General features: G+C 42.4%; 1 long non-coding RNA gene across 1 annotated transcript; it reads right to left on the bottom strand.

Moving 5' to 3' along the window:
- Positions 1 to 5244: 5244 nt before the first annotated feature.
- On the bottom strand, positions 5245 to 11985 carry LOC116780697. Its single transcript, XR_004354580.1, has 3 exons — positions 11874 to 11985; positions 11715 to 11720; positions 5245 to 5255 (listed from the first exon to the last, which is right to left on the bottom strand). It is a non-coding gene; the product is annotated as an uncharacterized LOC116780697 (long non-coding RNA).
- Positions 11986 to 12972: the final 987 nt, after the last annotated feature.

Here is a 12972-nt window from a genome sequence, read left to right as displayed (position 1 = left end):
CTCTCCAGCCACTCTGTCCCCAGCCTGTAGCGATGCAGGGGGTTGTTGTGGCCAAAGTGCAGGACCCGGCACTTGGCCTTGTTGAACTTCATTCCATTGGAGTCAGCCCATCTCTCCAGTCTACCCAGATCCCTCTGCAGAGCCCTCCTGCCTTCCGGCAGGTCGACACTCCCTCCCAACTTGGTGTCATCTGCAGATTTGCTGATGATGGACTCAATCCTCTCATCTAAATCATCGATAAAGATGTTAAAAAGGAGTGGGCCCAGCACTGACCCCTGGGGAACATCACTAGTGACCGGCTGCCAACTGGATGCAGCACCATTCACTAGCACTCTCTGGGCCCGGCCCTCGAGCCAGTTCCTGACCCAGCACAGAGTGCCCCTGTCCAAGCCATGGGCTGACAGCTTTTCCAGGAGTATGCTATGGGAGACAGCATCAAAGGCTTTGCTGAAGTCCAGATAGACCACATCCACAACCTTTCCCTCATCCTCCAGGTGGGTCACCTGATCATAAAAGGAGATCAGGTTGGTCAAACAGGATCTGCCCCTCCTAAAAACCCATGTTGGCTGGGTCTGATCCCTTGTCCATCCTGTAGCTGCTGTGTGATTTCACACAGGATAATCTGCTCCATAACTCTATCAGGCACCGAGGTCAGACTGACAGGCCTGTAGTTACCAAGGTCAGCCTTGCAGCCTTTTTTATGGGTTGGGGTGATATTTGCCAACTTCCAGTCATTGTTTTACACTGACATGTAGAGCAGTATTGGCAGCAGCTCTATTCAGGCCAGCAGTTGGCTCCCAGATTCCCAGAGAGCTATGTTTCTTATCTTATGGATCATCTATGCAGAAGCTTCTTCCTCTTCACTCAGGCTCAGATCAGGATGTTTCCACCCCTTATATGGAAGGGCTCTGCCACAGGGCGGTCTGCAGCACCCAACAAATTGTGAGTTTGAATCTTGAAATATCCTGGGTAGAGACCAGAAGAAAGGAAACATGAAAAAGGTGGTCTGGGTGTAGAGAAGACAGGAGGAGTGGTCCCCTGCCATGAAGTGTTTCTAAGCTCCTTCATGGAACAAACTTTTTTATTCAGAGAAAAAAAGTTGGTATTTATCACACTACTTATTGTTTGTTTAATTGAGAATCTGAGAACTTGTTAGATGTCACATATTTCAATTCCAGTGCCAAACAGAGTGAGGATCAGATTTTTACAAAAGGGACAGTGAAGCATGCAAGTTGAAACAAAGAATTTCTCCTATGGAGGTTGCTTACCAGACCCAAGGGAACTTACCAGATTTTTATAAAACTGCCAAACCATGACTACAGGAGCTATGCAGAGGCATGAACCTTCTGCTCACCCAGGTTACCACTAACAACAAAGCCCTGCATGGATAAACAATCACATGAACTGAAGATGGCTTGTAAATATCAGCATGAGTCTCTGTCCCTCCTATGCAAGTAAAGAAACAGGATGTCTGCATTCCCTGTTTCCTGCTCATTGAAGATGCTCAGGCCAAGCTGTGGACCTACTTGTGCTCCTTTTGAATAGTGCAAGAAACGTGAGAAATGAGTCTTGCTCCTGGTTAAAGCAAGTAATGCTTCACCTGAAATGAAAATTTTCCTACACAGTTTTCCTAGCATTGCTGAATGAATGCTACAACAAGCCATTATAGGTCAAACTTATCAAACCAAGCCCAGTCCAGATACAAAGCAGCCAAGAGGACAAAACCAACAGTGCTGACTGAACACTACCTGCTTTCAGTCAGTGGAGGGTAACCATTCCTATCCTCTGGGGCCTCTCTCCAGCTTTTAGTTAAGGAGCAAGGTTTCAGAGCGACATACTCAAATTGTCAGAGGAAACAAAAACGTCAGGGGTGAAACTGCCTCTCTGCTAATGTTCCTGTTCTTTGCAGAGTCCCACATGACCAGATGTGGTCTGATTTTAAACCTATGTCCATCACACTATGTGTGTGTGCCTGAGAGTGTTGTCCAAACGCTTCTTGAACTCTGTCAGGTTTAGTGCTCTGATCACTTCCCTGAGGAGCCTGTTCCAGCACTCAACCACCCTCTGGATGAAGAACCTTTTTCTAATATCGAACCTAAACTTCCTCCGAGAGATTTTCAGGCCGTTCCCTCGGGTCCTGTCGCTGGTCACCACAGAGAAGAGATCAGTGCCTGCCCCCCCTCTTCCCCTCATGAGGTGAAACTCAGGGGTACAGGAGGCAAAGCTTGATTGTGGCTGAGCCACAGATGGGGAGTGCACTCCCTCACAAATTACAGGTGCTTGCTAATGTTGCAGGTAAACTACAAGGCATATTCCTCTGTATGGCCCTTAAGAAGAACAATGGGTGCTGAGGGAAGGGTTCCAACTCTGGGGCTGGTTCATGGCCATCAGCTGAACAATGCTGGCAGCTTAGTAATCTGGAAAACCTGGCTGTGCGAAGACTGAGTCATTAAGTGTCACTGAACCTGATGCCACAGGTCATGCTGCAAGTTGGCTGCATGTTCAACCCTGCTTTACCACACAGCAGAGTGCTGGGGCCCTGGGGGAACTTGTGATTCGATCAGGTCACCCCCCTGCCTGGCTCTCAACCTTTCAATGCCTGTCTTGAGGTTGAATGGTTGTGTGCAGGTTATGAAAGGTGACTTGCAGCCTTGGGAAACCTCTCTTGGCATATAGAATAAATGCTGAGTGCTGAAGGATATTTCACACAAATTATTGACAGAAGTTTGGTGCATCAGCTGTTTTACTGGAAATCACAGTTTGCACAGCAGAAGCAATTCAATTTCTAATTCTGATTCCAGCTGTTCTCATATAATTTACAGCATAATTCTTCAAAGAAAGCAGTATAACAACTTTCAAGGACAAGATATGAGCATTGCACGGGACCACTAAAAAGATGGGAAGCAGTTTAAGTTATTGGTAAGTGATTGGTAACTTCTGCTTGTCCTGCAGGCAGAACTGTATTGGAGTCTCACAAACTAAAACTCCCATGAGATGGCTAAGACTCCAACATGCTTCTCAACTATACAGAACATGCTTTGCTGACACCAAGCTCAAAATGTTCTTCCTTCTGGGAAATTTGGAGGTCAAAACACCTGAACAGCTGAAATTCACCAGAATACAGTTCTTCCATCTATACTTTCAATTAAATATAACTCAACTAGTGCTTACCATTTAATTTCATGATTGCCTTCTGATAAGCAGAAACATTTCCATAAACATTGCTCAGATGTTTCCAACCTATTATTTCTGCCATTTCAGTCAGCGATTCAGGGGTAATTACAGACATGGGCCTGAAAATAAAAGAGTTCCGAAGGACATCAGATATTTGAAACAGGCAGACCTGGATCTAAGTTTGAAAGACTCAGACAAAATGCTTCACTTCTGCACAATGTTTTTCGAAGTCAGGTAATGAACTGTCAGACAAAGTGATAGGGACTCAGAAATAAGTGAGTGGGGAAATAAACAGCAGAAGCAACAATGGAGACTGCTTCTTTTGTACAGTGTTCAGAGAGTCACTGATGAAAAAAAATCCATATAGGTATTCTGTGACATTACATTTTTATAAAAATTATTTGTTATTGTTTGATTAGGGGTTTTGTTAACTTGGGTTTAGTATATAATTAAATTATGAGATAGCTCTAGTGAGGAAAGTAAAGCTGAATAGGGTCTACTGGGTTTAATATGGTGCAAGATTTCACAGTCAGGCAGCAGGAAGGCTTTTTATGAATTGAGAATCCGCAGTTGGCAGAGGAGGACAGTGAGATTATACCATCTGGTCCTGCCAGAGCAGCTAAACTCTCCTGGAGAGAGTCTTGCCTCTCTGTGTCCATTGCTATCCCATGATTGCCCCCACAACACAAAACCAGGATGCTCGGGACCCTTTGCAGCAGGCATCTGGCCAGCGCTTGTCTCCCCAAGGACAGAGGTGTAAGTGTGTGGGGAACTGGCCCACAAATATGGTCCACGGTGATAAGAACGTCTTTCCTACGCTGCCAGCAGCCCCTCTATAGTAAAATAAGTATTTTATTCCATATTGCAGAGTAGCTATGCACTGCACATATCACACAATCAGCTTCTCATATATTTGGCACTCTTTGTTATGTTGCCATGTAATAAAAGACGGCTGACAATGAAGTATTGCCTTCTGAAATGCAACATCTCTGTGAAAATTCAGAATTAATTCAAATTTTTGCAAAGCAACAAGGGTCAAGTATGGTTATAATAATTAACAACATGTGTGTTGTTTAATCTTCAAAGCAAGCTTTACCTTTAGACGTCCATAATTTACTCAGTAAATATTGTTCCTCTTACTTCAAAAGGAAGCAATAATTAGATTATCCTTGGACTCAGATTAACATTTAATTTGCGCATATTTTCAGACCAACATAGTTGTACGCATACGATAGCAAAGTAATCCTTTCTAACTCTGTATGATTGCTGTCAGTGTTTAAAGTTGTGATTTAATACCCAGAGGAAAGATATGGCAGTGTATGAGATGCAAGCACTGACAGGTTTTCCAAGCCAGTGTGCCTTCCATCCACTTGTCACTGATGCACAGTCACAGCCTGAAGCTGCCTGCTCCTGCCTCCTCCCCATCCACTGTTTTATCCAAATCCCTACTTGAGTCAATTGTCTTGTGAGTTTTCTTGAAGGTGTTTTGCTTTGGTTTGGTGGGGTTTTTTGTTTGTTTGGTTGGTTGGTTGGTTTGGGGGTTTTTGTTTTTGTTTTGTTGGGGTTTTTGGTTTGGTTTGGTTTGGTTTTTTTTTCAACAAATAGATAATTTGTGAGTTTACAGGATGGTAACTGGTGGATATGATCCTTGCCCTATGCAGCACGCCACTCTAGTCCCACCAAGGGAACCTGGCTGAGGGGTACAGAGGTCCTCTGCTGGACCCTTCCCACAGCTGTCCTTCCGGAAGGCACCAGCTGAGCATGTGCGAGGTGGAAAACAGCAGGGGTAGCTGTGCTTCCCACTTCGAGGCTGGCATAAGAGGTTTTGCCTAAGCAGCTTCCCAGTGCTATGCTGGCTGTGGGAAAGGCCATGGGTTGCTCCGGACCTTTGGCCATCAGGACTACTTTTGTGGGGGATCGGGGGCTGAGACAAGCTTTTAACTCCTGACAGGGGGGCCTGTCACCATCAGGGTGGAGTAATCCAATCCAGTGCCTCCTTCAGTGTAGCTAGGTACAAATGAAAACTGAGAATAGGGCCCCCTTGCCCACTGAACAACTGAAACAACCAGCTCTCCCTTTAGCTGAAGCAGCCGTTGTTACTCTAGTCACCATTAACATTTAATCGCTGGGGTCATACCCTGCCAAAACATGTGTTTGGAGCCTAAGCTGATGAGATAGCAGAACTAGCAAGGTATGAAACACACCACAGAAATTCCTTTTCGCTACTGATATTTTCATGATCACCTTTATGATATGAGTTGCAGGCACAGCACTGCAAAATACTCCTATTTACTTTATGAAGCCCAAGACTTTCCTTTAAACATAAAAATGTGGTAATAGACTTCTTTCTAGGCTTTTAAAAAGAACATGTCTGCTTTAATGTGACTTAGCTCAAACATCATTACACATTTTAATGAGGTAATGTGTGAGGAGGGTTCAAGTAGAGCAAGGAATCATTCTGTTTCCATCAGCACTGCATTGCTAACGTGGAACTAGTTCTGTAGCTGTAATTTGAATAAAATATGTAGTGTAAGATGCTTTATTGAATATTCCAAATCAGAGTAGTCTGTTGAGCATTGTTGCCATGGGGACTGTGTGAAGGTTGGATTAATTAAGTTCTGAGCAGATGCTGTGTAGTGTGTAGTGTCATTTGTGCTTTCTGCTTGTAATTAACGTGCATGTGTATGGGGTGAGAAACAAGGGAAGAGAGAGATACCTACTTTAATTTTTGTGTGATATCTTTTCCGGTAAAGTGAATTTTTGGTATACGTAGAGTGATGCCTCTACACAGCTAAAAATTCAGATTAAAAAAAAGATTAAAAAAGGGAGTATTCAAATCAGCATCTAGTTATTTAATATGAGAATGCCAGAGTCAAAGACACAAGCTTCCCTCCTTGTTCCTACAAAATTTAGGAATTCAGAAGAGCCAGTTCACCTGTGAAATAGATTAAAATTAAAGAGTATCATTAATGGTAGCCTCAAAAGCTCAAGCATATCATAGATTTGAGGGGAGTTTATACAAATACAATTACATGCATACCGGGAGAGAGGGGATAGCTTATTATGTGAGTGTTATGTAAAGTTTAGGTCTCCTTGCTGTTTTACTGAAGTCTGTTGGGAATTGCTGAGCTCTAAGGAAGAAGTGAAATATCATTTCAAATCCCTTTCCTCTTCCAATGCTTAATAAGCATTTGTTCTGTTGCTACAGCAGGGCTTGAAATCTTTAAGACTGTGTTAAATCTTTTCCGATTTGCCGGATGGTGAGAAAGTAGTGCCCAATTCTGTGCCAGTGCTTCAGCACATGCCCTGAGCTTCGTAGGGAAGGTTTTTTAGGTACAAGGGACCACACATAGGAGCAGCACTCTCCAAAGAGGGAGATAGATGTGGTGGTGGACATCTGCTCTTCCAATGCTAGTCCTGTTCTCCCTCTGCCTTTGAAAGGAGAGGTGAACAGTCCCAATTTTTCAAAGCCTCATTCAAAAAGAAGAGGGAGGAAAATATTCAAAAGCTATCCCATGAAAAATTATTACATGAACTTTTTCTTTTGGGCCTTTAGGAAGTAGGGATACATTACCTCAGAGCAGCCACAGTTGTGTGACTCCCTGGTGGCATTGCTGCTTGAAAAAGAACTGCAAAAAGTATTCACAGTGTTTTCTATGAGTATTCAATTGAGAAGAAATCCACTTCTCAAAACTGCACACATTTTCTGCAGTGGAGGAAAAATCATTACAATGTTTCCAAGTGAAATTTTGCAAAAGCCCAATAGCTCCATGTTTTCAGAGGACAAGTCTCCAGCATTTCTTGATTAGAAAATGGGTTCCCACCATTCCTAGTAGCAAGACAAAATTAGACATTTTTATCTAAATAGGTAGAGGGAAAAAGCAAGGATATTAACTTACTGAGCACTACTAAATAAAATATTTCTGCAGCACAAATTGTCATTCTGGATCCTATTTTTAAAAATAATTTTCTAAGCACTCTTGGCAAAATTTCATACCTGAGTCTGCTGCTCATATAGCACTCTGGGACTTGAAATACTTTTTTTTTTTAAATAGAATTATTTGTAGTGTAAAACTCTCTGAATCACCTGTGTGACTGCGAAATGAAAAATGATGAATGTTTTTTTCCAGATTGTGAGAAATAACAGCTAGTCTAGTGAATGATGAAGCATATCTCTTTCCCAGGTGCTCAATCCTCTCTTTTGCTCTCCAATTTGCCAGCTAAATCTGCTGCATTTTCCACTCGTTTCTTAATAGTCAAAGATTATCTCACAGACTCTCTTGGGAAATGTGGCTTCTCTAGGGTTATGGAAATAATTAGGAAAGATTGCAGCCTGCTTTTTGAATGAGTCTGGATTTATTTCTGGTTTTCTTTTTGTTAATGAGAGACTTGCTTGTTCTTACTTTGATTTAGAAAACATTTTTTTTTTTTCCGAAAGAAAAGTATAGTCCAATCCACAATGTGAAACAATTAACCTTTGAGAGAAAGTTGAAAAATCCACAGAAATGATTGGGTGGTTAAATTACATTGCTTAAATTAAACATAGACAACCTTTTAAGTAGATCGGACTGGAATAGACTGGAGATATTGATTCAGTTACCATGTCACTAGGAAAGTCAGAAAATAAGTGAACTAGCTAGGAACAATGTCCTCATATTTGTGATGAAATTCAAGTGAATTTAGTTCAAGTAAATTTATACTTGTCTCTGCCCCAGTTCTCAACCCTTAAACAAATGAAACCTGTATCATCTCTATAAGTACGTGTAAGCTTATCTCTTTAGACACATAGAGCAGTTTCACAAGGGCATACTTTCCTACTCCATGCTTTTCTTAAATGAATAGTTTCGAAACACATGTTTTTAGTTACCACCTATTTGATTTCAATGACAGTTGTGAGAAATAGAAACCCAATCGGGCAATTTCCAATCAGAATTTATTATATGATAAAAGCAAAATCAGCGCTGGGTGATCAGGGAAGGGGTTCAACAACTCCCAACGCCTGTCACACCCAAAGAAGACAGTTGTTCTACATTTATTTCCAGTTACTACATGAATATTCATTTTACATAAGTATAAACATTACACATTGTTAGTTACATAAGTATAAACATTACACATTGTTAGGTACATGAGTATAAACATTATTTCTTAACAAGAATGTTATCTATAAGCATAATATATTGTTAAATCAGACATTCAGCAGATGTTTGCTTGTTATCTATAAATTTTAAGAAAGGTGCTATTATCTAGCTAACTAAACAAAATTCTCTCACTATAAATCCTACACAAGGTAAAAGGGAGGTAACTTGTTTTATCTCTTTGTAGGGGCCCAATTAAGTTTTACAATTTGTTTTTCTTTTCTCTCTCCAGGTCATATTGACCTTACACTGTTTTCTCTTAATTAGCTCGAATCATTTTCTCAGTTTATCACAATCCCTCCTCTCTTTCTATAAAATTATTGATTCGAGTTTTTTTGCTCTAATCTGGACAATATTAATTTGACATTTTCTTCATCTTGGGAAGGTGGAGTTCTGGTGACTAACAGTACCTTGGCACTTTGGGCTGTCTTTGGATCTGTCGGCATTGTTGATATTTGCATTCCTTGTACTACAGAAACTATTAATCTAATGAAACAAGGGATTAAACATGGTAAAAATATTATACTGGCCAATGCGCATAATAGAAAGAATCCTACTTTCTTCCACCAAGCTGTTCCTAACAAGTTATCCCACCACTGGCTGTCGAGCATAGAGTTCCATTTTGTACAGGTACATGAGTCAGTTTTCTGATATCCTTTGCAATATCCATAACTGCCTGTCTATTATCATCAATTTGTAAACAACAATCTGAAGTGTTGAATTTACCACACACCCCCCCTTCCTCAGATAGCAGATAATCTAAGGCAAGCCTATTCTGATACACAGCTGCTCGAGTTTTTGATTGCTGACTTGTGATTAGATCCAGAGTTTGAATTGTCTTATTGGCTACTATTTCCATGACTGCTTGAAGGCGGATAATTCTATTTAGCATGTATATAGGGGTTCGATAACCCCAGGTCCCATCTTGGGCCCAAGTAGCTGGTCCGTAAGTAGCAATGATTCGTTCAGGAGGCCATTCATCATCGTACCACTTTTGGGTTCCTCCAATGTCATCCCTTTTTTCTCGGCATATGGTTCCATAATCATCATACAAAGGTACACCTAAACTCATACCTTTTTCGGGGGGCAGTAAAAAGAACCCCGGTTGGATTATACCTAGTGTACAGACTCCTCTCCAGTCTCTAGGGAGCTGTGTATATCCTCGCTTTCCACATATCCAGAATAATCCTTCCGGAGCTACCCATTCTAAATTGGTACTACCTGCTTGGTCCCAATATGTTTTTAATTGTCTCATGCTCTCAAAAGGGTTTTTTAAATTTGTTTCATTACACCACCAGCTTTGAGCTTCATCATGCCAGGTACAGTCTGCAGTCATATTGTTAGTCCAATACCCTAATGGTTCTTTTGGCCACCAGTATTCTCCTGTGGTATTGATTATTTTCACTGATAGGCATGGGGACTCTCCTACTTTAGTTTTATATATTTCCCTACCTCTCCGTTCAATGCATTCTTGCCCAACCACATCAGAAATTAAAATCCAACCTTGGGGCCTAGATTCTGATGCTTTCTGGGAGTGATTCCATTTTAAAATTTCCCATGGGGTGAGACCAGTACCTTTCCAGGGCCACTCTTCTGTCATCAAAGGTCCACTACAAATCCAGCACTTGGATAAATTTAAGGTTTGAATAATATGTTCCATTAGATCAATATATAGGTTAGTTCCATAACTCGGGAGTTGCCAATCTTCTCCTAGTTTGTCTTTCAATTTCTGGTATAAGTCACCTGTGTTGGAAGGCTTTCCCTGTGTTCTTTCTTTTAATGTAGTTTGCACCCTCTGTTTTATTATTTCCTCCCTTTTCAAGTCCTGCATTCCACCACCGTCAGAAATGTCCCAATGGCCTTCTTGAGTGAAACAAATCCATTCCTCTCCCTTAGGACAACTAAGTCCCAGCCTGGTTCCCCCTTTTCCTAAATTTTGTGCTACCCATAGTTGCCGAGAACCCGTGTTGCAAGTGTTCAGTTGTCTATAGTCATAGCAGACTTTGTTGACAAATGAGTGATAGCTTAAGCTTTGAATCATACGGCCTTTATATCGTGTAGTTTGGTAGCATTTTGTACACTCGTCAGACAGGACGTGAGCCCAAAAGCAGCAGAGTATCCAAAAGGGTCCAGCATAACTTAAGCCTCCACGGCCCATGCCCGAACGGGGTTGCATCCCGTGGCTGGCTGTCAGTGGCAGGTTCAGAGGTTAACCTGGTCTTGCCCCTTTTAGATTTTCTAATTTAATTGAGGCCCAGTTTTTCGTCTCCAGGTGAAGGTTCACTTTATCTCACAACAACAGATTCTGTCAACAGAATTATTATTCCCACTAATTAATCAATATATAAATTGTTAGCCATTGTGACATTCTTTACATGGGGTCTATAAAGTTAAAGTCATCCAGCGGGCAGTCAATTTGGGCTGTTTCTCCAGAAAATTTCATCATACTGTACCTTAATTCTGCATACCAGTCAGTTTCAAATATTTCCCAATTTACTGGTAATAACAATTCCCACCCACAAAACAGCTTATTTATCTGTACTGACTCTAATTGGGGTTGATCTCCCTGCGTGTCACGACACTCAGGGCAATGTATATGTCGGTTAAAGGCCACACAGGACCATTTACGGTGACAGTGCCTACACTAACACTCTACCCAACCATCATGCTGAGCCCACGGATGTTTTATACAGCGTGTGCGATCTGGTGGTGGCGGTCCGGGAGTTAGGGGATCTTCTTTTTCAAGGTCACAAGCTAACACAAGGATTGGGTTAACTAAGCGATTAGTAAAATATGCACCTGACCCCCCACTCTGCCAGGGGATGGCTCTTTCTTTCCAGGAAACAAACCGCTGTCTCCTAAGAATTTGTCTTGGGACTAATTGAAACCAAGATCTTAGGCTAGGTTTTATACAGAAACTTTCAGGAAATACCTCTCGGGCCTTTAAGTCTCTTTGTTCTGGGGATAACTCATTCCAGCCTCCGATATGTCTTCTCCATTCAGGTGATGAATTCATAAAGGTCTTTTTTTTTGGAGTTTAAGTCGTAGGTCCCCAGGCGTTGATGACACAGTCCACTCTTTCAGGGGTGGTGAAGCAACAGGTCCTTTCACTCCAGTCGTGTGTGCCCACCCTCGTTCTGCTGTATGCACTGCGGTCTCTGTCGTGAGCAGTACCTGGAAGGGATCTTCTCAAAATGGGGTTAAAGAAGTTTCTTTCCATCTCTTTATTAGGACCCAATCCCCAGGGTTTATTTTATGTATCTTGAAATCTAATGGTGCTGTTTTTCATTTGCAGTTGAGACATTTGTCTACTTCTGCCTAAAAGTTGTTCTCATGACTTCTCAGCTTGAATTTTAGTGGTACAGCTTCAGGTCTGGTTGCTGGAACAAACTGTCTGTGAACAGCTAACTTCTGACACATTGTTAGTCTATATTTAAGACAAATCAGTATTCCCCCCTTACTGAGTTAGGGTAGGAATGTTCTTTCACAGGTTATGAGCCTGTGGCAGTTTTAAAAGACAGAGGATGCAAGGGTTAGTAGGTAGTTTCTTTTCCCTTAGACTTAGCTCCCACAGTTTTCAAAGCATCACCTTATCATCTTATGGCATATTTTGCACCGGCGGGTTTTAGTTTTTGTGTTCGCCGGGAATTTACACTGATTTTGTTTTCCCCTCCCCCCTTTCGGTCTGATGGGAGGGCACGGATTATGCAGGTTTGGGACTGCTGGAGTGGAAGCAACAACTCCGTCTTCGCCCCCAATGGCGCAGCCAGAGGGTCCTGTGTTAGGTTGGGCTGGGACTCCAGCCACAGACACCATTCTAGGCTCTCTTGCAGCCTCTGCACCCCAGCCGATCTCTTGCTCGCAGCCGCTAAGGTGTTATGAGTTGCTCCGCTCGTGCTGGCCACAGCCAGGAAATAATTTGCCTTTGCCCCCGCTGCGGCCCCCGCTCTGTCTGCAAAGGCGGCAACAGCTCCTGTAACAAACCCAGATTTTGCCTGTCCCGCAGTTGGACCCATTCTTTCTGTGCGCGTGGTTAACGCTGCCCCGACACTCGCATCTGCCGTCTCTGCCTGGACCACACTAGCAAGAACTAAAACTTCTTCACTAGTCAGAGCAACAACTAGGACTAGCTTTTCCTGTCTCCGCTTGATTGTGCTCGCCACAGTTTTAAACTTCGGGATCGCTCTCTGCTCTAAGTTCGCTTTCTCTGTCCCCGGATCTTTCCCTGTCACACGCATTCTCACTGTATCACACACAGGTAACACTTTTTTCTTCACGGCGCCAGCCAGTTCCGTCGCCGTGGTAACGGCCATTCCAGAAGCCTCCCCTGCTCTCTGAGCCGGGAGTTCCGTTGCCGCGGCAATGGCTGTTCTTATAAGCGCCTCTCCGCCCACCGTACTAGCTTTCTGCTTTCTGTTCTGATATACTGCCCAAGCTATCTCTAATAATTTCCTCTTTATATCGTTTGTAGGCTGTCCCACAAACAGGTATACCAGGTGTCTCTTTCCCAAGTCTGATTCTAAATCAATATCAATATATTTTCTAACAACATCTTTCAATCTGTTTGAAAAGTCTGGGCAACTCATTTGCTTTTTGCCTGGTTTCACACATTTTGACCCAACTCATTTCTCTTGTCTTTGTTTCTACAACAGCACAGTCC

This window comes from Chiroxiphia lanceolata, chromosome Z (assembly GCF_009829145.1).
Source record: "Chiroxiphia lanceolata isolate bChiLan1 chromosome Z, bChiLan1.pri, whole genome shotgun sequence".
Classification (NCBI taxonomy): Eukaryota; Metazoa; Chordata; class Aves; order Passeriformes; family Pipridae; genus Chiroxiphia; species Chiroxiphia lanceolata.
The sequence above is the reverse complement of the archived record's forward strand: the minus strand, read 5'-3'. Positions and strand labels throughout refer to the sequence as shown.